Here is a 23,649-nt window from a genome sequence, read left to right on the forward strand (position 1 = left end):
AACCCTTAAAAGAAAGAAAAACAGACCAGCTAAGCACATGCATAGTACATAATTGTTCAGAGGGGGAACATGTATTTTGTTCCATCCTACACTGAACACAATTTAATTTATAACCTTTTTTATTGTTGTATGATCTCTGCTGTCCACCTTTTTGACCATTAAGATAATCAAAGACACTAGACCAGTAACTCTGAACCAGTGACCCTGTAGTGCCACTTTAGCAGTGCCCATGACCAAAGTAAAATAGATAAGAAATTATAAAAGCACTTCTTCCCCTGCCTTGTCCCTTATACATTTATACAAGAATGGAGCTAAGGATGAAGTCACAACTAAACATATGACTGAGTATTATTCCTGGCAGACTTGGAAGAGTTGCTCTCACTGCACCTTGAAGAAGGGAAAGATTCTACACATAACACAAGTTATAAAGTTGACAAGCAATACTTTTTAATATTGCCATTTTTAATAAGCAAAAGTAAAAATAATATCATGTGTGGTCGTTCTGAGGTGTTGGAACTAAATTAAGGCTTCTAAAATCAAAGTTGTTGCCAAGCACTCCATCAGTAGCCAGTGCTCAAGAAATTATTCAACTACTGAAAGAATCTTTTCACTCTTCATATGTGCTTGAATCATGCATGTTATACTGAGCGAGTCACAACACTACATTTTTGCCCAGACAGTGGAAAATAGTGGGTTGCTGGGCAAAAAAATTCCAGGTAGTGTCCTAAAGTCATATATCAAGCACTTAATCATTTTTTTTAATTGTACGTATTTATATAGCACCAACATAGTCTCCATTTTTAAAAAATACATAGAATTAGCTACCCCAGAGGCATACAAGTATCAGACTAAAAAAACACAGAAACCTCAGAAAGAGGATGAGTTTGAATGTTTGCCTTCCTGCTTACATTGTACACATGTCCAGATAGAGATGTGGCTGTGACTAGGTAGAATCTGATCATACACAAGTGGACTTGATAGTGATAGAATGTCGAAATTTATATGCATGATTTAGAAAAGGTATGTTCCTATGGGAGTCACCTAAAACAATGTTTAGTAATTATTGCCTTTGTTCCTTAAGGTGAATATGTCACATATGAAGGAAGATCAGCTAGCAGTAGTGACGGAGCACAATGTGACAATACAGAAATACCAATACTTATTAATTTTGCACTAATTTTTTTGTAATGAGCATCAGTTTAGGCATATATATATATATATATATATATATATATATATATATATATATATACACTGCTCAGAAATATTAAAGGAACACTTTAAAAAACACATCAGATCTCAATGGGGGAAAGTATCATGCTGAATATCTCTACTGCTATGGACTGGGTAATGTGCTAGGTACATACAGTGAGGAACAGAAGTATTTGAACACCCTGCGATTTTGCAAGTTCTCCCACTTAGAAATCATGGAGGGGTCTGAAATTCACATTATAGGTGCATTCCCACTCTGAGAGACAGAATTAAAAAAAAACAAAATTCAGGAAATCACATTGTATGATTTTTAAAGAATTTATTTGCCTTGCACTGCTGAACATAAGTATTTGAACACCTGAGAAAATCAGTGTTAATATTTGGTACAGAAGCCTTTGTTTGCAATTACAGAGGACAAACGTTTCCTGTAGTTCTTGACCAGGTTTGCACACACTGCAACAGGGATTTTGGCCCACTCCTCCACACAGATCTCCTCTAGATCTGTCAGGTTTCGGGGCTATCGCTCAGCAACACGGAGTTTCAGCTCCCTCCAAAGATGTTCTATTGGATTTAGGTCTATAGACTGGCTAGGCCACTCCAGAACCTTGATATACTTTTTATGGAGCCACTCCTTGGTTATACTGGCTGTGTGCTTTGGGTCGTTGTCATGTTGGAAGACCCAGCCACGACCCATCTTCAATGCTCTGACTGAGGGAAGGAGGTTGTTGCTCAAAATCTCACAATAAATGGCCTCATTCATCCTCTACTTAATACAGTGCAGTCATCCCCTTCGCAGAAAAGCACCCCCAAAGCATGATGTTACCACCACCATGCTTCACAGTAGGGATGGTGTTCTTGGGATGCAACTCATCCTTCTTTTTCCTCCAAACACGAGTGAAGTTTAGACCAAAAAGTTCTACTTTGGTCTCATCTGACCACATGACTTTCTCCCATGCCTCCTCTGGATCATCCAGATGGTCATTGGCAAACTTCAGACAGGCTTGGACATGTGATGACTTGAGCAGGGGAACCTTCCATGCAATGCATGATTTGAAACCATGACGGTGTAGTGTTCTACCGACAGTGACCTTTGAAACTGTGGTCCCAGCTCTCTTCATGTCATGGACCAGCTCCTCCCTTGTAGTTCTGGGCTGATTCCTCACCTTTCTTATCATCAGTGATACCCCGACTGACAGTCGTCTTTAGCCTCTTCCATTTTCTAACAATTGCTCCAACAGTTGATCTATTTTCACCAAGCTGCTTGGCAATTGCCTCGTAGCCCTTTCCAGCCTTGTGGAGGTCCACAATTTTGTCTCTGGTGTCTTTTGACAGCTCTTTGGTCTTGCCCATGGTAGTAGTTGGCGTCTGACTGACTGTGGGGTGAACAGGTGTCTTTAAAGAGCTCAGACAGGTGCTACTAAGTTAGATTAATGAGTGAAGTAGAGGTGGACTTTTTAAAGGCACAGTAACAGGTCTTTGAGAGCCAGAATTCTTGCTGTTTCTTAGGTGTTCAAATACTTACGTTCAGCAGTGCAAGACAAATACATTCTTTAAAAATCATACAATGTGATTTCGGGAATTTTTTTTTTTAATTCTGTCTCTCAGAGTGGGAATGCACCTACAATGTTAATTTCAGACCCCTCCATGATTTCTAAGTGGGAGAACTTGCAAAATCGCAGGGTGTTCAAATACTTCTGTTCCTCACTGTAAGGATGCCCCATCATTTGATGGAAATGAAAATTATCAACCTACAGAGGACTGAATTCAAAGACACCTCAAAAATCTAAATGAAAAAAATTATGCAGCAGGCTAGTCCATTTTGCTACAATTTCATTGCAGCAACTCAAAATGGCACTCAGTAGTTTGTACGGCCCACATCCTTCTATGCATGCCTGACAATGTTGGGGCATGCTCCTAATGAGATGGCGGATGGTGTCCTGGGGTGGCACCGGATAAACTGAAACATGATATCCCAGAGGGGTTCTATTAGATTTAAATCAGACGAGTGTGGGGGCCATTCAATGGTATCAATTCCTTCATCCTCCAGGAAATGCCTGCATACTCTCGCCACATGAGACCTGGCACTGTCGTGCACCAGAGTAGGATCTGACAATGGGTCCAAGGATTTCATCCCGATACCTAATGGCAGTCAGGGTGCCATTGTCTAGCCCAGTTCACTGTCCCTCAGACCGTTGGAGGGCCGAACTATAGTTTAAAAAAAAAATACTATGAACAAATGCGGACACAGTACAGCAGATAACCAGAGACTGCGGACATACAACGGCGGTGGGAATACTGGGCCAGCCGCTCCATAAGACGCACAGACATTTCCCCCCAAGTGTGTCTTATGGAGCGAAATAGTGCTCCATCATTGGTGTCAGTGGGAGGAATAGTGCCCCATCATTGGTGTCAGTGGGAAGAATCGTGCCCCATCATTAGTGTCAGTGGGAGGAATAGTGCCCCATCATTGGTGTCAGTGGGAGGAAACATGCCCCATCATTGGTGTCAGTGGGAAGAAACGTGCCCCATCATTGGTGTCAGTGGGAGGAATAGTGCCCCATCATTGGTGTCAGTGGGAAGAATCGTGCCCCATGATTTGTGTCAGTGGGAGGAATAGTGCCCCATCATTGGTGTCAGTGGGAGGAATAGTGCCCCATCATTAGTGTCAGTGGGGGGAGGAATAGTGCCCCATTGTTGGTGTCAGTGGGGGGAGAAATAGTGCCCCATCGTTGGTGTCAGTGGGGGAAGGGGATAGTGTCCCAACATTGGTGTCAGTGGGAGGAATAGTTTCCCATCATTGGTGTCAGTGGGAGGAATAGTGTCCCATCATTGGTCTCAGTGGGAAGAATAGTGCCCCATCTTTGGTGTCAGTGGGAGGAATAGTACGTCATTGGTGTCAGTGGGGGGGAATAGTGCCCTGTCATTGGTGTCAGTGGGGGGATAGTGTCCCAACATTGGTGTCAGTGGGAGGAATAGTACCCCATCATTGGTGTCAGTGGGGGAAGGAATAGTGTTCCATCGTTGGTGTCAGTGGGGGGTGGAATAGTGCCCCATCATTGGTGTCAGTGGGGGGGAGGAATAGTGCACCATCGTTGGTGTCAGTGGGGGGGGGGAATAGTGCCCCATCGTTGGTGTCAGTGGGGGGAGGAATAGTGTCCCATCGTTGGTGTCAGTGGGAGGAATAATGCCCCATCATTAGTATCAGTGACACCAATGATGGGGCAGCAGCACCATCAGCACGGCACACTTACCTGTCAGCTGTCTTTCTTCACTCCGGCCTCTCCCTCACTCGATGTTCGCGGGGCCGCTCGGCTCCGCCTCCTTGCAGGTGATTGGCCGCCTGTGTGCCTTTCCTGAGCTACAGTTCTGGCGACCAATCACCAGTGAGGAGGCGGAGCCGAGCGGCAGGAGTGAGGGAGTGGCTGGAGTGAATGAAGAAGCAGTGCTTCCTGGACTGGATCTTCGTGGGACTGGGACCGGAGCCAGGTAAGGTACAGCAGCCCCCTGCCCACCCCTGTACTTAGTGTCCCTTCCTCGCGGAAAATACGCCCCTGCCGGCAGGCCGGATAAATGGCCTCGGCAGGCCGCATATGGCCCGCGGGCCGTAGTTTGAGGACCCCTGGTCTAGCCTGTAGAGGTCTGTGTGTCCCTCCATGGATATGCTTCCTCATAATATCACTGACCCACCACCAAAACGGTCATGCTATACTGTTCTCCAAGGCTTCTCCAGATCCTTTCATGTCTGTCACATGTGGTCAGGGTGAACCTGCTTTCACCTGTGAAAAGCACAGCTGCGGATCTGCCAACACTGGTGTTCAATGGCAAATGCCAGTCGAGCTCTATGTTGCTGGGCAGTGAGCACAGGGCCCACTAGAGGATGTTGTGCCCTCATGCCACCCTTATGAAGTCTTTTTTTGATTGTTTGGTCAGAGACATTCACACTAGTGGCCTGCTGGAGGTTATTATGTAGGGTTCTGGCAGTGCTCATCCTGTTTCTCCTTGCACAAAGGAGCAGATAGTTATCCTGCTGATGGGTTTAGGAGCTTCTACGTCCTTGTCCAGCTCTCCTAGAGTAACTGCCTGTCTCCTGGAATCTCCTCCATGCTCTTGGGACTGTGCTGGGAGACACAGCAAACCTTCTGGCAATCGCACGTGTTGATGTGCCATCCTGAAGGAGTTGGACTGCCTGTGCAACCTCTGTAGGGTCCAGGTATCGCCTCATGCTACCAGTAGTGACACTGACCCTAGCCAAATGCAAAACTAGTGAAAAACAGTCAGAAAAGATGAGTAGGGAAAAAAATGTCAGTGGCCTCCACCTGTAAAACAATTCCTGTTTTGGGGGTTTTCTCATTGTTGCCCATCTAGTGCACCTGTTGTTAGTTTCATTAACACCAAAGCAGGTGAAACTGATTAACAACCCCCTCTGCTACTTAACTGACTAGATCAATATCCCAGGAGTTTAATTGACTTGTTTACTTTGCAAGAGAAGTTGCTTTTTCCAAGGGCGTTTGCCCCACAGCTAAGTGAATGTAGTGAAGTTACACATTGCAAAGAACACTCAACCACATTAAAAAAAAGCATTTTTGCTAACACATAATTGGATTATGGAAAGTACCAGAGTTTCACCTCACTCACTATGATCTGGGGCAAATTCTCTTGCAAAGTGCAACTTCACTTGCAAAGTGAGCAATCTATTTGCCTTTAGTAAATCAACCCCAATCTGCTAAGGATCCCTTGAAAAAGTCCATTAGACAAAATGGGGTTCATTTACTAAAGCTGGAGAGTGCAAAATCAGACTCCCTTCTGCATAGAAACCAATCAGCTTCCAGGTTTCATTGCCAAAGCTTCATTGAACAAGCTGAGGTTAGAAGCTGATTGGTTTCTTTGCAGAAGGGAGTCTGATTTTGGACTCTCCAGCTTTAGTAAATAAACCCCAATGTGTCCATAGGGTCTTGTGTGTGCAAAGAATACTGATCCACAGAGAATAGCTGGATCCACTGAGGAATGGAGTGGGTACCTGTGGGTGGGTGAGAGACACTTAACAGTGCCTTTCAGTCCTGTCAGCATTAAATGGTAATACCCTATTTGGAGCATCATTGTTTTCTATATCATTGCAGGAGTGGTGAAGTTTTTTAGGAAAGAAGGAAAATAAATAAAAGGTCTAACATTCTGGCAAGTTATCCTAGAATGCACTGGTGTTGGGGACACATTTGTTTGGAGTGATGAATTGTGGAAGATGTTGTCATTTATTTATGGTCAATTAATGATACACAAAATTTGCACAGATAATGATTTTGTTTTTTTATTCCATTGAAAGCATGTTCACACAAATTGCGTTTAATGCAGAAGTGTGAGGAAAAAAAAACATACATACTCACCTATTAACCAGCAGGATCAGTTTGATTTTGCAGCTGTCTCCTGCCAGTTACAAGCCTGAGAACTGGGCGATCACATGCTCGCTGACCTCCCAGTTCTTGGGTCTGCTCTGAGCACAGAGCAGTAAACGTCAGTCAAAGCTCTTTGCCCTGCCCCTCCAGCGCTCACTGGAGTGCTGTTCTGTGGAAGGAGCATAAGCAGCTGGCTCAGGCTCTCAGCAGTTGGGGTTGATTTTCAGGCATCTGGGTGGATCCCGACATTATTGTCAGGATACATCCAGAGACTGCCCTGGCTCTGTGATGGGTTAAAGTCCGCTGTCGGCTTATTCTGGGTTACAGGAGTGCAAAAGTAAGTGCACTCATGTGATCCACATGAGAAGTATGATCGAAAAAGTTTGAGCCATACTTCTCTTTTAATTTACTGGAAATGTGTTTTGCGGAGTGTTTTTGAGCAGTTTATTTGAACAGCATTCTAATGTCATATACATTCACCGGTCACTTTATTAGGTACACCTTGCTAGTACCGGGTTGGACCCCCTTTTGCCTTCAGAACTGCCTTAATTCTTCATGGCATAGATTCAAAAAGATGTTGCAAACATTCTTCAGAGATGTTGGTCCATATTGACCTGATAGCATCATGCAGTTGCTGCAGATTTGTTGGCTGCACATCCATGATGTGAATCTCCCATTCCACCACATCCTAAAGGTGCTTGGATTGAGATCTGTTGACTGTGGAGGCCATTGGAGTACAGTGAATTCACTATCATGTTCAAGAAACCAGTTTGAGATGATTTGAGCTGTGTGACATGGTGCATTGTCCTGCTGGAAGTAGCCATCAGAAGATGGGTACACTGTAGTCATAAAGAGAAGGACATGGTCAGCACAATACTCAGGTAGGCCATGGCGTTTAAACCATGCTCAATTGGTACTAAGTGGCCCAAAGTGTACCAAGAAAACATCTCCCACACCATTACACCACCACCACCAGCCTGACCTGCTGATACAAGGCAGGATGGATCCATGCTTTCAAGTTCTTTAAATTCTGACTCTACCATCTGAATGTCGCAGCTGAAATCTAGACTCATCAGACCAGGCAACATTTTTTTAGTCTTCTATTGTCCAGTTTTGGTGAACCTGTGCAAATTTTAGCCTCTGTCTCCTGTTCTTAGCTGACAGGAGTGGCACTTCTGTGTGGACTTCTGCTGCTGTAGCCCATCTGCTTCAAGGAAGATTTTCCAATCTTCTATTGTCCAGTTTTGGTGAACCTGTGCAAATTGTAGCCTCCGTCTCCTGTTCTTAGCTGACAGGAGTGGCACTTCTGTGTGGACTTCTGCTGCTGTAGCCCATCTGCTTCAAGGTTAGATGTGATGTGTGCTGAGTTACTGTTGCCTTTCTATCATGTTGAACCATGTCTCCTCTGACATCAACAAGGCATTTTAGTCCACACAACTGCCGTTCACTGAATATTTTCTTTTTTTTCTGACCTTTCTCTGTAAACCTTAGAGATATTTGTGTGTGAAAATCCCAGTAGACCAGCAGTTTTTGAAATACTAAGATCAGCCGGTCTGCCGCCAACAACCATGCCACGTTCAAAGTCACTTAAATCCCCTTTCTTCCCCATTCTGATGCTTGGTTTGAACTTCAGCAAGTCATCTCCACCATGTCTAGATGCTTAAAGCATTGAATTGCTGCCATGTGATTGGCTGTTTAGCAATTTGTGTTACCAAGCAATTGAAAAGGTGTACCTAATAAAGTGGCTGGTGAGTGTATAGCATTGAACAGCAGAAAATTTTATGCCATCCTATACCCTTGGTGCCCAACCTGTGGCCTTTGGACCATATGCAGATCTTTGGTAGTCGTTGTGTTCCCGTTGGCCGAAACCATTACTCAGGCAAGAGAAGGAAAGTATTAATTATACTGGCATTTGCTACTTATTGTAAATGTATTTATTTATCACACTTTTTCTATGCTATCAATTTCTGTCTTTTCTTGTCTATGCAAGTTTTTGCAAATATGGCAACAGTCCTTATAGGGGGCACAAATGTGAAAGCACCGATCTGTAAAGTGAATGGCAGTGATGTCTTGCAGCCTCTGGTAATGTGTCTTATCTATCTATCTATCTATCTATCTATTTATTTATCTATCTTCAGTTTTAGATATGTTTATGTGTCTAAGTATATAGATAGATAGATAGATAGATAGATAGTAGATAGATAGTAGATAGATAGATAGATAGATAGATAGATAGATAGATATGTATATATATTATACCTAGACATCACCACATTCTTTCAATTATGAAGGCAGTTTTGTTGACTAAAACGATGTCTTTATTGTCGGCAGACTATTGTTCTTGTGGCAAACAGGCATAACTCAGTTAAAAGAGTCAGTTGGCCACCTTTGTAACATATACCAGGAAAACATGTCTTGGTCTGGCAGACGGTGACTGATTTGAAAAGGACCACCCCTGCCACCTGCAGTGTCTTAGCTATTCATGCTCCTCATTAAATCCTCTCAAGACTCTGCTGTGTTCAAACAAACTTTACATTCCTAACCTTCTTCTAATGAAAAGAAAACAAAAGGATCACATTATGAAAATATTACACCCCAACACGCACCACCCCGTTTTCCTGTCATTAACTTCTTCAGCGCCAGAGACAAATACCAAGGGTATAAAATCAGTACCATATGTGGTAAGTATCTTGCTAGAACATTTTGGGGGTAAATTGACATCAACACATGACATCGTAATTATGTTGGTATACAGTCTCAATGATATCGATACCAGACCAAAATTCCCCGAAAAGACCTATGCTACAATAAAAGTCAGTATTTGAGGTAAATCTTTAAGAATTAAATTGAACAAAGCACAACAGTTATTTGAGTGTGAGGCTATAGGTCTCGAGGTCAAAGGTCTAATGAATGAGAATAGCATACATGTGTGTTTTTGTATATTACACCCAGCACAGCAGCAGTGTGATCGCTATTTGTGATATATATTTTTCTATGGCTGTTAATGGCTTGTAATAAAGAAGAACATCGTTATTTCTGCCATACTTGTCAGAGGTTTGCGACAAGTAAATCATTTCTTTAATTGCTTCCAATCCATGTGTATAATACAGGTCCTATGTTCTGAATACCAAATACATACACATATATATATCTAAAGAATTCTTTGTTATGGGGTTTGAAATAGTAAAATTAAAATAGCTATTTGGAAATGTATTGCATTAGTCAAATCTAGGCAGTTTGAAAGACATTTCTATGGCTACGGTAGACCATGCTACAGGAGTGGACTGATAACTCATGGGGACCCCGTGCAATAGGGGATCATGGGGCCCCTGTGTCCTTGCCCAAACTCAAAAAAGCCTATGAAAAAGGTACCAGGGGCATCTCACGGGGCCCCCTACTGACCCCGAGTTTCCAAATGGTCAGTCCGCCCCTGCCATGCTAGTGTTCTGGGGCCTGGTATACAGGGAGCCCAGTACAACCCGGATACATAGGTATTTTTTTTTTCCAAGAAGAATTTGGCACATACAATTAGATAATTAGCAATAAACAGTATGGTAGCTTTAGCTAAAAAAATGTGCAAAAATAGAATTCCTGAGCTTCATACTTTTTCCAGGATAGTGATTTAGAAAGTTTTGAAGTCTTTATATCAGCATACCAGCCAAGCAACTATCATTTTTAAATGGAAAAGATGCAATGGCAGCACACAGTACATTCTAGGTTTCCTTAGCCCAACTGCAGCCAAAACATTTGTTTTGGATAGAGCAGGGAAGGGTTAGGCGTGCCTGCTTTACAATTTCCCCAACACAAACAGAAATAAAAACCTGATAAAAATTGTAACGGTTCCCTACCCTATCCAATGCTTAAAAATGGCTGTAATTAGGCTTTCCCAATTTTCCCAAAACATTTAGGCCTAGTGTACTTGTGTGGTTAGGGAGAGGTAAAAAAATCAGACAGCGAGGAGGTGGTGCAGGTTTTAAGGGGTTAAAAAAGGAAGTTAGGAGGCGACATAAGGCAGATCAATCTTCAGAGGGCTACCGCAAGTGCAACAAGTCCTTACAGTTTCCTCCATGAAGTTTAAATATTTTATTACATAAAATAGAAACATAAGAAAGTGACATCAGAAAAAAACCAAGTGGTCCATTGAGTCTGCCCTTTTTTTAAATGTATATTAATTTTTTATTTTTTTCTTCTTAACTTTATAGATATGAAGCCATTTACTGTTGACTGACTCACTACCTGCTGGAAGGTTATTCCAAGCATCAACCACCCTTTCAGTAAAATAATACTTTCTAAGATTAGTTTGGAACTTTCCTCCTGCTAGTTTGAGGTCATGTTCCTGTGTTCTTGATCTTGGTTTCTTATTGAAAATACTGCCCTCTTGAACCTTTTTCACCCCCTGGATTTAAGCCCTGGTTCACACTGTGCAGGCTGATGGCGGGTGCAGGAATCCATCCAGGGGCGAACTGACAACTCATGGGGCCCCCGGGCAATAGGGGATCATGGGGCCTCTGTGTCCTTGCCCAAACTTAAAAAAGCCTATGAAAAAGGTACCAGGGGCATCTCATGGGGCCCCCTATTGACCCCGGGCCCTCGGGCAGTGCCCGAGTTTCCAAATGGTCAGTCCGCCCCTGAATCCATCTGTTCCGTAGGAAAATCACGCAGCAAATCACAATGCTTAATCATTATGAATTGCACACCTATGCATCTCAGCCCATGCATCTCACCATCTCACTTGCCTGAATCCATCAATCTGATTGCTTTTAATTACATAAGCTGATCAGAAGCTACTGACTGTTGTGGTGAAAACAATGGTTTATGCTTCAATTGATTTGTGTGCTTGACTGGAAATATTGCTGACTGAACATTAGAAAAATAATTTACAGAACATTCAATCTTGCCATTATTGAGTCAACTAATTTAATTTGAAACCCCTGAAGCCTAGTACACAGGATTAGAAAATTGTACAAAAAATACCGCTTTCGAATCGATCGTGTGATAATCTGATCATTGGTATACATTATTCGAAGGGACAAGCACAAAAAATGTTCTCATAGGATACTGGATTATACAATTTTTGTTTTATTGGCACAGTTTTCATCTGAAAATACAATACAAATACATTACATCACTCCCAAATTTTTATTCTGTCGTAGAAGGATTTTTGTAACTTTAGTAACCTCTTTACTTTCGATATGAGACCAGCATGCAAAAAAAAGCGGACGATCATTCATCCGATATTCTCATCATGTGTACAAGGCTTTAGAGTTTCATCCAGACCTGCTAATTGAATGGAACTCAAGACATATTAATAATGTTTATATTGTGTTGAGCATGCACATTAGAATATGTACAATTTTCTCTGAATGGAACATTTTCCATCCTGCTCCTTCTAATTTTCTTGTCACTATAGTCAAAGACAATTCTCTATTTCACCTCACTAACCATTATAAAATCAAATGAACATTCAGAAAACAAATATTTTCAAATTCAATTCTACTGATGTATGGCCGGTTTGAGTTGTAAGGCAGGAACAAGCATTCAAAAATCAACTTTTTCCCACCTATCTAATTATTTTTGTCTCCAGTATCTTGCTGCGATATTAGTCAAAAGAGATTAAAATACTGCTAAAAAAAACAATCAGTATTTGCAAGAATCAATCAAATTGTCAAAATGACTTATTTATCCGAGGATCAGATCAAAAAGTGCATGGCCATCGATTTTCAGAGATCTTTGTTGCTTTAACTGGGAATGTCTGTTGACTTGTGACAAAGCCTGTAGATGCCTGATGCATGCAGTCCATGGCCACGTATTGTGTGATCCTCTGGTTCTATCAACCAACAGTTAGTGGTTTACCTGGTTAGGTACTTACTAAAGGCACTGAAGGAAAAATAATCATTAGGCTGACTTTTGCTAGTTAAAATGTTTAATTTGAATCTCACTTTTTTTGTGTTACCCAATCCTTTTTCTTTGTATGTTTTTTCTCTATTTTTTATATAATGAGCTGTAGGAAGTGCAAATGTGGGGGCATTGATTTGCAAAGCAGATGTTATATGAGTGTCATATAACATGTCTCTTGTTGTTGACTTTCTTTGAGGGATGTCTGCAATCTTCTATCACTCCTATAGCATGTTAACAATCTCTGACCATCTCCTGTACAATATCCCCAGTCTCTGACCAACTCCTGTACCATATCCCCAGTCTCTGACTAACTCCTGCTGCATATTTGTAGTCATTACTATCTTCTACAGTACACCTACAGCCTGTGACAGTCTCCTACAGTATATCTGCAGCCTCTGACATTCTCTTTCGGTGATATCAGGGACAGCATGTATGGCCCGTATCATAAAGCAGAACTTGAATGAGTGCCACATACTGAAACATTATATTATTATTATTATACAGTATTTATATAGCGCTAAAAGGTTTGCTCAGCGCTGTACATTATAGTGGGAGACAGAACATGAGACAACACAGTAACAAAACAAAACACGAGGGGGTCAAGGGCCCTGTTCTTTCGAGCTTACAATCTAGGAGGGATATTTCACTTTTAATATTCAAAGCAAATCAACCTGTCCATCCATGTCTTCATGCTTTAATTTGTTGACAAATCACTTTGAAATTTACCCCCCTAGCATTTCTAGCCATGGCCAGAGGGCAGATGATTCATGTAGAATTTACTTCCTGGAATCCATCTGACCTTAGGTCAGGCATACAGGTGTGCTTAGCTGAGAAAGCCCCTCTTCCTTGCTCCAGATGAAAGAATAAAAAGCCCATGAACACTCCTGGATGTATGACATCATTTTGACCTAGGCCACAAACCAAGGAAGCAACTAAAGAAATGTAAAAATAGAGTATAAATCAAGTAAAATTTAATATACCTTCCTATCTATTTCCTAATTCTAGCAGCATAAGGATTAACCTCCCTGGCGGTATTCCCGAGTGTAGCTCGGGATAAATTTTCAGTACCAAAAGCGGTAACCCCGAGCTACACTTGGGATTACCCTGCAGTGTTGCTCCGGGATCCCTCCAGCACTTACCTTATCCTACGCTCCCGCGATGTCCCCCCTGCAGCGTCCCCGGCAATGTCCTCAAGCCGATGCCGGCATCCGTCTTCTGGGTTCCAGTCCCTGCGAGCATCGGGACGTATGGAACGTACGGGGGACAAAACCGGCGGGAAATTTAAAAATGTTAAAAAGTGACATTCACTAAATACACTAAAATCACATAGTAAAACATTCCTGTATCAAACCATTTCACATACATTTTGTCTCTAGTGCTCGGTCCTGTGCTCTGCCTGCATTTTTACTGTTCTTTCTGCCTGGAAACTGAGAAATGTCCATGGCGTCCAAAAAGCGTCCCTTTAGGTCAAAAGCGGTTTTAGACCAGCTATAGAACAGTGATAGTAAATTAGAACCACTTGCAGAATTGAGTGATAATGATTCGTGGGGAAATTCGTCATCACTGAAAATGATTTTGCGACTGAGCTCAGTGATGTGCGAACTTGGCGCTCTATTTCAAATTTCAGTGTTTTTGGTTTGATTATATTATTGAATTACATTTATTATTATATTATTATTTTTTATGATTATTTATTATATTATAATTTATGATTTTACATTTAAAATTTTATCAAACCTGGGATGTTTACTAGACTTTTGAATGGACAGATTTCAGTGAGTTATTCCTAAAAATTACAGGCCTACAATAAAAAAAGACATATTTCCATGCAAAAAAATGTACCGCTTTGAGCACAGAAATATTGACATAATCAAACCGCTAGGGAGGTTAAAATTTTCAAATTTCATTAAACCCAGCTAGAAAAAACTATCATTTTTTTCTTAAATTAAAAAGGAACTAAAGCCATTGATTTAACTATTTCCGAAAGCAGTGACATTCAAGGCATGCCATGAATGATAAGTATCACTTTTGCATGTGCTCTGAACAAAAAACTGTGAAACCATCAATTGGCTGGTGTCATAACTGATCACATGTACAGCACCATAGCAATTTGCAGATCAGGCTAAAATGACAGCTTTCTTGGCTGGAAAGGATAGGAGGGTTTAGTTCTGCTTTAGGATCTTTATCCTGTGTGTTAGTATGTGAACTATTGTTATTTAATGATGGTGATATTGGTGGTTTTGGGGTGTATCTAATTCTTTTGCTGCTTCCTTGTACCCCAACAGGTTATAAATGTAAATAGAGCAAAGTTCTATTTTGTTACAGAACTTGCGGTGTTCTAGTTCAAAAGATGGTTTCTCGCACTAATCAAATTTATTATATTTATTTTCCAATAATTTTTATTGTTTTTTTAAACAGTCATAGAAAATACAAAGTATGTCATATATGTTTATGCACCACATTATTCAAACAGATATGACATAAGGTTTCCAATATGTTTTTGTAACACTTACTTAGGGTCATCACCATATTAATAAACCATTGCTCATATACTCGAGATAAGGTGGAATGGCAAAGTGGGGTCAAAGGGTAACAACAGAGGGAACTCCTGTATCAAAAAAGATTGTGACAACCTTTACAGTGCTGGTGAAAACTGTAGCCTACACGAGCAAATACCATAAACATAGGGAAGGAAATACTAGGAAAAGACTAGAAGAGAAATTAAATATAAAGAAAGGAAAAGAGAAGATATACAAGGATGTTTCCCATTTCTCTCTCTGTCCCATGGGTCCAGTTGGTAATCCTATTCAATGTTCTCCTGAAAGGTATCTAAGGGTCCCATGTTTTTTTCAAATAGGGAAATTTTATATTCTAATGTAGCAGACATTTTCTCATTTATCATTATCCATAACTTTGAATGTATCAGAGGGAACGGGATAGATGGAGACCTTCATGATCTAGCAATTGCTATCCTGGCAGCCAAAAATATAAAAGAGTTCAAATTTAAAATTTTTAATTTGCAAACATTTTACATAGTAATTTTGGTGCTTTGTTTATTTGAATAAATACACCTGATATATTTTAAAGCATATGTTTTCAGTCCTGCTTATTTGTTCCTAATCAGGCTTCAAAATTAGGCTTGGTGCCTAAGGCTCCTTTCACATGAGCGAACCAATTGGGTCAGCCTGTCCGGACACCATTGAATGCTCCAATACTCTCTATGGAGCAGAGGATTGTAAATGGACATGTGTCTGTTTACCCCCGCCTGCATCCGATCCGATCCTGTCTGCTAAAGACAGACGGATGGGGATCTGTTCCCAATCCATCTGGAGCAGTGGTCTCCAAACTGCAACCTGGGAGCCAGATGTGGCCCTTTGCTTGCTTTTATCTGGCCCTTAGGGCACTATTAATCCACTGACACCAATGAATTCCTCCCAATGATACCAACGATGGGGCACAATTCCCACCAATGACACCAACAATTGGGCACAGCTTATCGCAATGATACCACGAATGGGGCCCAATGACACCAATGATGGGGCACAATTTCTCCCAATGACACCATCGATGGGGCACAATTCCTCTCACTAACACCAAAGATGGGGCGTTGTTTACTCCCACTGATGCTGGACATTTTCTGGCCTTTCTAAAGTCTGTAGGACAGTAAACTGGCCCTTTGCTTAGAATGTTTGGAGACCCCTGATCTGGAGGATCGGATTGCAGTCGGGTGGAAACTAGGGTTGCCACCTCATCCCTTTAAACCCGAACACATATTAATTATACCAATTCTGTGGCTGATTGAGGTGGTAATTAAACTCACTTAGTTCCTTATCTAACTTCAATTAGCCTCAGAACCTGTGTAATTATTATGTGTTCAGGTTTAAAGGGATGAGGTGGCAACCCTAGTGGAAATGGACAGGTGGACCATTTCCATCCAATAGCCCATGGAGGACAGTGGGCTGTGTCCACTCTGCAAAAGCGGAATAGACATGGACCTGTAATCTGCTTGCTCAGCAAGGATCAGCGGGCACATCCCCCACAGAGCAAGAGAATCCGCTGATGGGTCCCCCCTGTATGAAAAGGGACCTAAATTGAAAATTCAAATTATGCACAAGATACGTATTGGAGCCACATTTTTCCATTGCCTGGTCAATTCTTCAACTGATCTAATTTATAATGCTACATTGATTTTGCAGTTTAGTAGGTTTGTTTATAAAAGGTAAAGTTTTATGTTGTACCATTTTTTCATGGGAGAGGTCAGGTTTGCCTAAAACTTCAGCCACTTTTGTCAGGATTTCCATATTTTGGCCATGCTAAAAATAATCCTCTGAAATTCTTTCTTCCATATTGCCGTCACTGGTTCCTGAGGATTTGCATGTTAATTTCACCAAACATTTTGCCAAGAATGTATGCCACCCTAAACCTAGTAAAACCAAATATTTTCAACAGAAGAAAATAGAACTGTTAAGGTGGTCCAATTGTGCCCTTTTCACTACAACTCTGTTTGCACCATTTCTTAGAAATTACATATTTCCATGCCAAGCTGTTTTTTATCATGAATTAAAAGCATGCAAAGGTACACTAGAAATCTGCTTAAATTTTTATTATTTTTTTTGGATATATTATGAAAGGGTTGGAACATCTATCAAATTTATATTTTAGTAGGATTTCACTCACTTCCTGTTCTTAAAATGACACAGGAAGTGACAATAAAATGGAAGGGCAATAAAAACTTGACAGAGTTTCTGACCCTACATTACTCTATCCAAAACTATAACAAAAAGTTTTGGTTTGAGTAAGCATAAAGACAAGTGTAGCAATTTGTGAAGCTACTATTTTGCCAATATACACTTTATTAGGTACACCTTGCTAGTACCGGGTTGGACCTAAGGGTGTATTTATCACAAGGCAAACAAGGCACTTGCCTAGGGCGGCATTTTTCAGGGGGGCAGCTCCCCTCAGAAGAAGAGATGGAAAAAGGGGCACACACGATGGGAACCAGGTGGGATCTGAGAGAGGCTGCTTGATGGTATAAGTAGAGCCTGAGTCTCGTTCCCAGGCATGTCCGGAGCTGTGCAGATGAGTGTCTTTCTATCTATATATATATATGTGGGGGCAGGAGTGTTGTTGGTCAATGTCTGGCTCTCTCCGCGGGAGGGGGAAGGGGGGGTGTTGGTCGGTGTCTGTGGGGGCAGACGATCTTTCTGTTGCCTAGGGCAGCACAAAACCTAAATACACCACTTTGGACCCCCTTTTGCCTTTAGAACTGCATTAAGGTAAAAAACCTCAAGTCTTTAGAACCACTTTATTCAATCTTAAAGTTTGTAAACTTACTGGGTTAAGATCCCCACTCATTTTCTTCCTTGAACTCTGTGACACGTATTCACTATGCCCTGTGAGTAGGCACTGCTTGTCACACCTTACACAGAGCCTGCCTTCTGAACTACAGAGGTGCTGAGAGGAGGAGTTTCAGGAGGCGAAGTCAGTACAGGGATCACTGCTTGCAGACAGCAAAGTACCATGGGATATGACCTTCAGAAATTGAAAGTAAGCAGCAGAGGAGAAGCTGCAAACCATGCAGGTAATCCAGGAAGTTGAGGAAAGCGATACCCAACAGACAGGCAGAACTCACAACATAAAAGGAAATTTTTCAAGCAAGCTTATATTTATTGTCAAAAAACAACTATTGTTTGTATTGTCTGTACAATGCTAATGTTATGAAATGAAAGTATGCTGTGACCAGAGATCTTGTTTAAGTGTTTGTAAACCCTAACTGTGAACTCCTCCTTTTTGCTCCCTTTGATCTGTTAAATATGCCATTGAAAGTGTTTTGTTTTATCTGTTCAATAAGTGGCCAGCACAGTGGCTAAGTGGTTAGCACCTCTTCCTGGCAGCGCTAGGGTCATTATTTCAAATCCCAACCATGGCACCACCTGCTGGTAGGTTAATTGGCTCCTGTCTAAATAGGGATAGGATAGGGACTGACACAAATGTATGATATATGTAAAGAGCTATGTAAATTGACAGCGCTATATAAGTACCTGAAATAAACAAGTATAAATACCTGTGGATCCTGCCAGAAAGGCTTTGCCATCCTGTTTCCTCTGCAGTGTTATCTCAAGCACTGTTATCAGCCCTTCCTGGTGCACTTCTACTACTAAACTTTCCCCTCTATGTTATGGACATGTGAAGAGGACCAGACATTTTGTAGTTCCAACACACTTTCTGTCCTAGGGTGCCACTTAGGATTGCCACCTCATCCCTTTAAAACCAAACACATATTAATTCCACAGGTTCTGAGGCTAGTTTAATGCAGATAAGGCACTAAGTGAGTTTAATTACCACCTTAATCAGCCTCAGAACCCGTGTCATTAATATGTGTTTGGTTTTCAAGGGATGAGGTGGCAACCCTACGTGGCATTGCTGCTTCTCCATAGAGTCAGTATTATCAACCTGAGCCTGAAAGTGTGTTACTGGCAGGATCACCAGGTGAAAATAAAGGAAGAGTGTGCGGGCAGCATCGCTTCTCGGCCTTTTAGCTAAGATCAAGTGTAGTATCTGTTCTTATCAGTGTCCAGTGGGGGTGCTCCCGGCCATTCTAGCTTTGCGGGGATGGCTGTTGTATAGTACCCTCACTGGTATGATGGGGGTCTGGAAGGCTAGTACCGGGGGGGACAGAAACCGGGATGCCCACACGTAGCTGGGACCTGGGAGTAATTCCCCCGAGGAGACCGGAAGGACCCAGTACCTCCTGATTTGGATGGATCTACCTTGTCTGGCCAGGGGTCGGGAAGGCAGAAAGTCCGCAAACCAAGTGCCCCCTGAGTAGACGCCCTCAGGGGTGCCACTAGTAACACCTGGGTGTGGGACCCCACAGTGTGAAGATGGCACAAGGTCACTGCGTTTACACTCTTTTTGCACAACGCCCTTCGGACCAGGCCTTTTGGCTAGGATCAGGGCAATTTTTGCTACAGGCCTCAGGGCCTGGTCGGTGCACTATTTGGCACGGCCACTTTTTTATTTTCTAAATATTTATTTAATTTATTTACACTCCCACGTTTTGTCACTTTTTCTTACTTTTGTGTGTGTTTTCCCACGGATGGAGGGTGTGGGTCCTCGGGCCTTCCCTGAAGTCTAGGGGGAGGATGTTTGGCCTTTTGGTTCCTTCCTCCCCTGATCCCTAGGGGGTTTTCTCTTCGGGAGAGCCCCCTGACCAAGTACTGGGTGTCCGGCTTCGGCTGGACACAAGGAACGGTGGTCCACCAGGCCTTTTGGCCAAGAGGACCAAATGGGAACCTTGTCCCTGTCAGGAGCTTCGTGCCCCGGGGGATTAGGGTAGTGGTCCAGCCCCTTTAGGGGTAGGACAAAAGCACACCCCTAAGTGCACTTTTTCGTGTGGTGTTCGCACTTGCACTTTTTTTGTGATCACTTACGGGTTTTTCGTTCTAGTTTGCACGTTTGCGGACTTAAAAAAAAAAAGAGTGTGCGGGCAGCACAGTGGCTAAATGGTTAGCACCTGGCAGTACTAGGGTCATTGGCTCAATTCCCAACCATGGCACCACTTGCCTGGAGCTTGCATGCTCTCCCTGTGCCTGTGTGGGTTTCCTGCAGGTACTCCAGTTTCCTTCCACACTCCAAAGACAAGCTGGTAGGTTAATTGGATCCTGTCTAAATTGGCCCTAGTATGTTAGGGACTCAGGGGTGCTCTTAGTAACACTTGGTGTAGGACCCCAACGTGTGAAAAGGCACATGGTTACTGTTTCAACACTTTTTCTGCACTGCGCCTTTTAGGGCTAGGCCTTGTGGCTAAGTCCTGGGCAATTTTTGCTACGGGCCTCAGGGCCTGGCCAGTGCACAATCTGCACGGCCACTTATTTATTTATTTATTTTCTCTCCCACGTTTGTCACTCTTCACTTTTGTGTGTTTTTTATTTTCTCACAGGATGGAGGGTGTGGGTCCTCGGGCCTACCCTGAAGTCTAGGGGGAGGATGTGTGGCCTTTTGGTTCCTTCCTCCCCTGTCCCTAGGGGGTTTTCTCTTTGGGAGAGCCCCCTTACCAAGTACTTGGTGGCTGGCTTTGGCTGGCCACAAGGAACGGGGTCTGCCAGGCCTTTTGGCTAGGCGGACCACATGGGAACCTTGTCCCTGTCAGGAGCTTCGTGCCCCGGGGGATCAGGGTAGAGGTCCATCCCCTTCGGGGGATGGACAAAGCACACCCCTAAGTGCACTTTTTTGTGTGGTGTTTTGCACTTGCAGGTTTTTTGTGAACATTTACGGGTTTTTCGTTTTTCGCACGTTTGCGGACTTAAAAAAAAAAAATGTGTATGTTAGGGACATTAGACGGTACACCCCTTGAGGGTTAGGGACTGAGGTGAATGTACAAAATATACAGTATGTAAAAGCACTACGTAAATTGACAGCGCTAAATAAGTACCTATAATAAATAAATAAGACAAGCCTGATAAAAGAAAACTAATGCAGCCACCACATCCAAGAGCTGTAAACTGCACTATTTTAAATGTGTGTGCTTCGGTAGAGATATGCTTTATAGATGAACCGTCAGAGCAGATAAAAACATATTTTGTATATTACTCAACTTGTTCACCACAATGATAAAGATACAACATTAGTGCCATTGTTCATAGCCCATGATCTGGGTTACATAATAGAGGATGACAATCTAATGAGTGCACATGTGCATCCTGCCTTTGAGACACAGTCATGCCATATGTGCTTATCCTATATGTCTGGTTTCATATGTGACCCAGCAGTCCCAAGGGAGGAGACAGAATCTTTCTATAATTAGTTCCTTGACTCCCATAAATCACCTTTAGTTACTTTTCAAGAACTAATTAGGCAAACCTGTGAAATGTAACACATTTCAGTATTTATCACCTGTTTATATCTGTGTTGTGTATTAAGCTCATCTTGTAGTGAATAGGTTAATTAAAGGATTATTGCTCCAACCTACCCTTATGTGTAACCTCCAGTCCTTGTTCAGGGAGTTTTCTGCTTTGCATTATGTGCTAACTTGGCCACATTAAGTTACTGTTTTTTTTCCTTCATCTTCTAGTGGGGGGTGTTGGCCAGAGTAAAGTCACTATGTGATTAAGCTATTCCACTGTGCTGTTATTTTTACTAATGGACCAAGCTCCTTGCAGCTCTATTGAAATTGTAATGAGTCCCAGACAAAAGCACTAATCAGGACTAGGTGTGGTAAGCAGCTCTGGAAGATGGGGGATGGGGTACGTAGTCAGCTTGACCATTATTTTAGGACACAGAAGGGGTCACTAATCTTCCAAGTTCCTTGACTGCCAACTGGACACAACAACGCCAGATTTGTCCATTAAAACCCATGCCATGTGGTGGTGTGCACAGCGATATCTAATGCTCCTTCCAAATAAGCTGCTACAAACATTGGCCAAAGCACCCAAATACAAAATAAATGTGTATGTGCAAAGCAGGTGCATAGAAGCAGTAGCTAATTGTGCGTAGTCCATTTACTAACATTTATAGACTCACGGTCCTGCTGTGGGGTAAGTGCTACCGCTTTTACATGCATTGTTAAAACCGTATGTCCGGGCAATTTTTCTTCCTTATATAAATACAGGGCTCATTAATCTGACATCTTGTACCTTCCAGATGATCATAGCTGTTACATTTTGAAGCAAGGCCACGTCATTAGTTATGCTGGTAATTTAGCCACACATAAGACAAATGTTATAAATGTCGCTTAATGGAAACAGTTATTGACAGAGAATGTCAAATGCATGAATAAAATACAAACATAAATGTAAGGATGGGGTATCAAGTGCTGTTATGAACTTCTCCTGTTCTGTATTGTATTGCCGAGTTCCTTGAACAATAAAGAATTTCTAAAAAAAAAAATAAGGATGGGTTCACATTTTTGTGGTGTGTATAATAGTGGTGCACCAAAATTCTGAGCCGAAACCAAAAATTCAGGATGCATTTGGCCGAAACCCAAAACTGAAACGGGCAGTTTTTTTTATAAATATGTTTTTTTTTATAATTGTATTATATTTATGTTGTAAAACACTGTGTAAACTGTTGGCACTATATAAATCCTGTGTAATAATAATATATTGAGTTTTGAATTAATATCATGAATTTAAATTAATGTGTATTTAAAAAATACAATCTAGTAAAGTAAAATAACTTTTATTGAACGTAATATTCAAAAATTGGACAGAAAATAAAAAAAAACGTAAAAAACTTAGAGTTGTCTTTGCATTAAAGTCAATAAAGGAGAGATTTGCATTGAAGTCAATGGGATGCGATTTGCATTGAAATCAATGGACCGTGATTTTGCATTGAAGTCAATGGGATGCGATTTTGCATGGAAGTCAATGGGATGCATTTTCGCATTGAATCCAATGGGACGCAGTTTTGCATTGAACTCAATGGCACACGATTTTGCATTGAAGTCAGTTATTATTATCGGCACTTTTTTTTTTCTATTGGCACATTGCTGATAGCCCTAATCAAAAGCTTACTTAAAAATGTTGATTTTTTTAAACATGTTTTTTTATATATAATTGTATTATATTTATGTTGTAAAGCACTGCGTAAACTGTTGGCGCTATATAAATCCTGTATAATAATAATAATATATTGACTTTTGAATTAATATCATGAAATTAAATGAATATGTATTTAAAAAATGCAATCCAGTAAAGTAAAATAACTTTTATTGAAAGTAATACTCAAAAATTGGACAGAAAATAAAAAAAATTTAAAAACTTAAATAGAGTTGTTTTTGCATTGAAGTCAATAAGGGAGCTTTTTTGCACTGAAATCAATGGGACGTGATTTTGCATTGAAATCAATGGAACGTGATTTTGCATTGAAGTTAATGGGATGCAATTTTGCATTGAATCCAATGGCGACGCAATTTTGCATTGATCTGAACGAGACACAATTTTGCAATGAAGTCAGTTATTATTATCAGCACCTTTTTTTTTCTATCAGCAAATTGCTGATAACCCTAATCATAAGCTTACTTAAAAATGTTGATTCTTTAAATACTTCTTAGAAAAGTGAACGTGTGCGGCCAGGTCAAAATTTGACAATGTCTCTTTACTTTCCAAAGAAAAATATCCCACTCTTCACAATCACACCTTACTTATGTAAT

At 41.5% G+C, this 23,649-nt stretch overlaps 1 pseudogene; it reads left to right on the top strand.

Annotated features, from left to right (window-relative positions):
- Positions 1–19,016: 19,016 nt before the first annotated feature.
- LOC149467851 (U2 spliceosomal RNA) lies at positions 19,017–19,132 on the top strand (annotated as a pseudogene).
- Positions 19,133–23,649: the final 4,517 nt, after the last annotated feature.

The sequence above is a fragment of the Staurois parvus genome, unplaced genomic scaffold (genome assembly GCF_062004578.1).
Source record: "Staurois parvus isolate SC_StPar_1 unplaced genomic scaffold, SC_StPar_1.0 ptg000099l, whole genome shotgun sequence".
In the NCBI taxonomy this organism is placed as follows: domain Eukaryota; kingdom Metazoa; phylum Chordata; class Amphibia; order Anura; family Ranidae; genus Staurois; species Staurois parvus.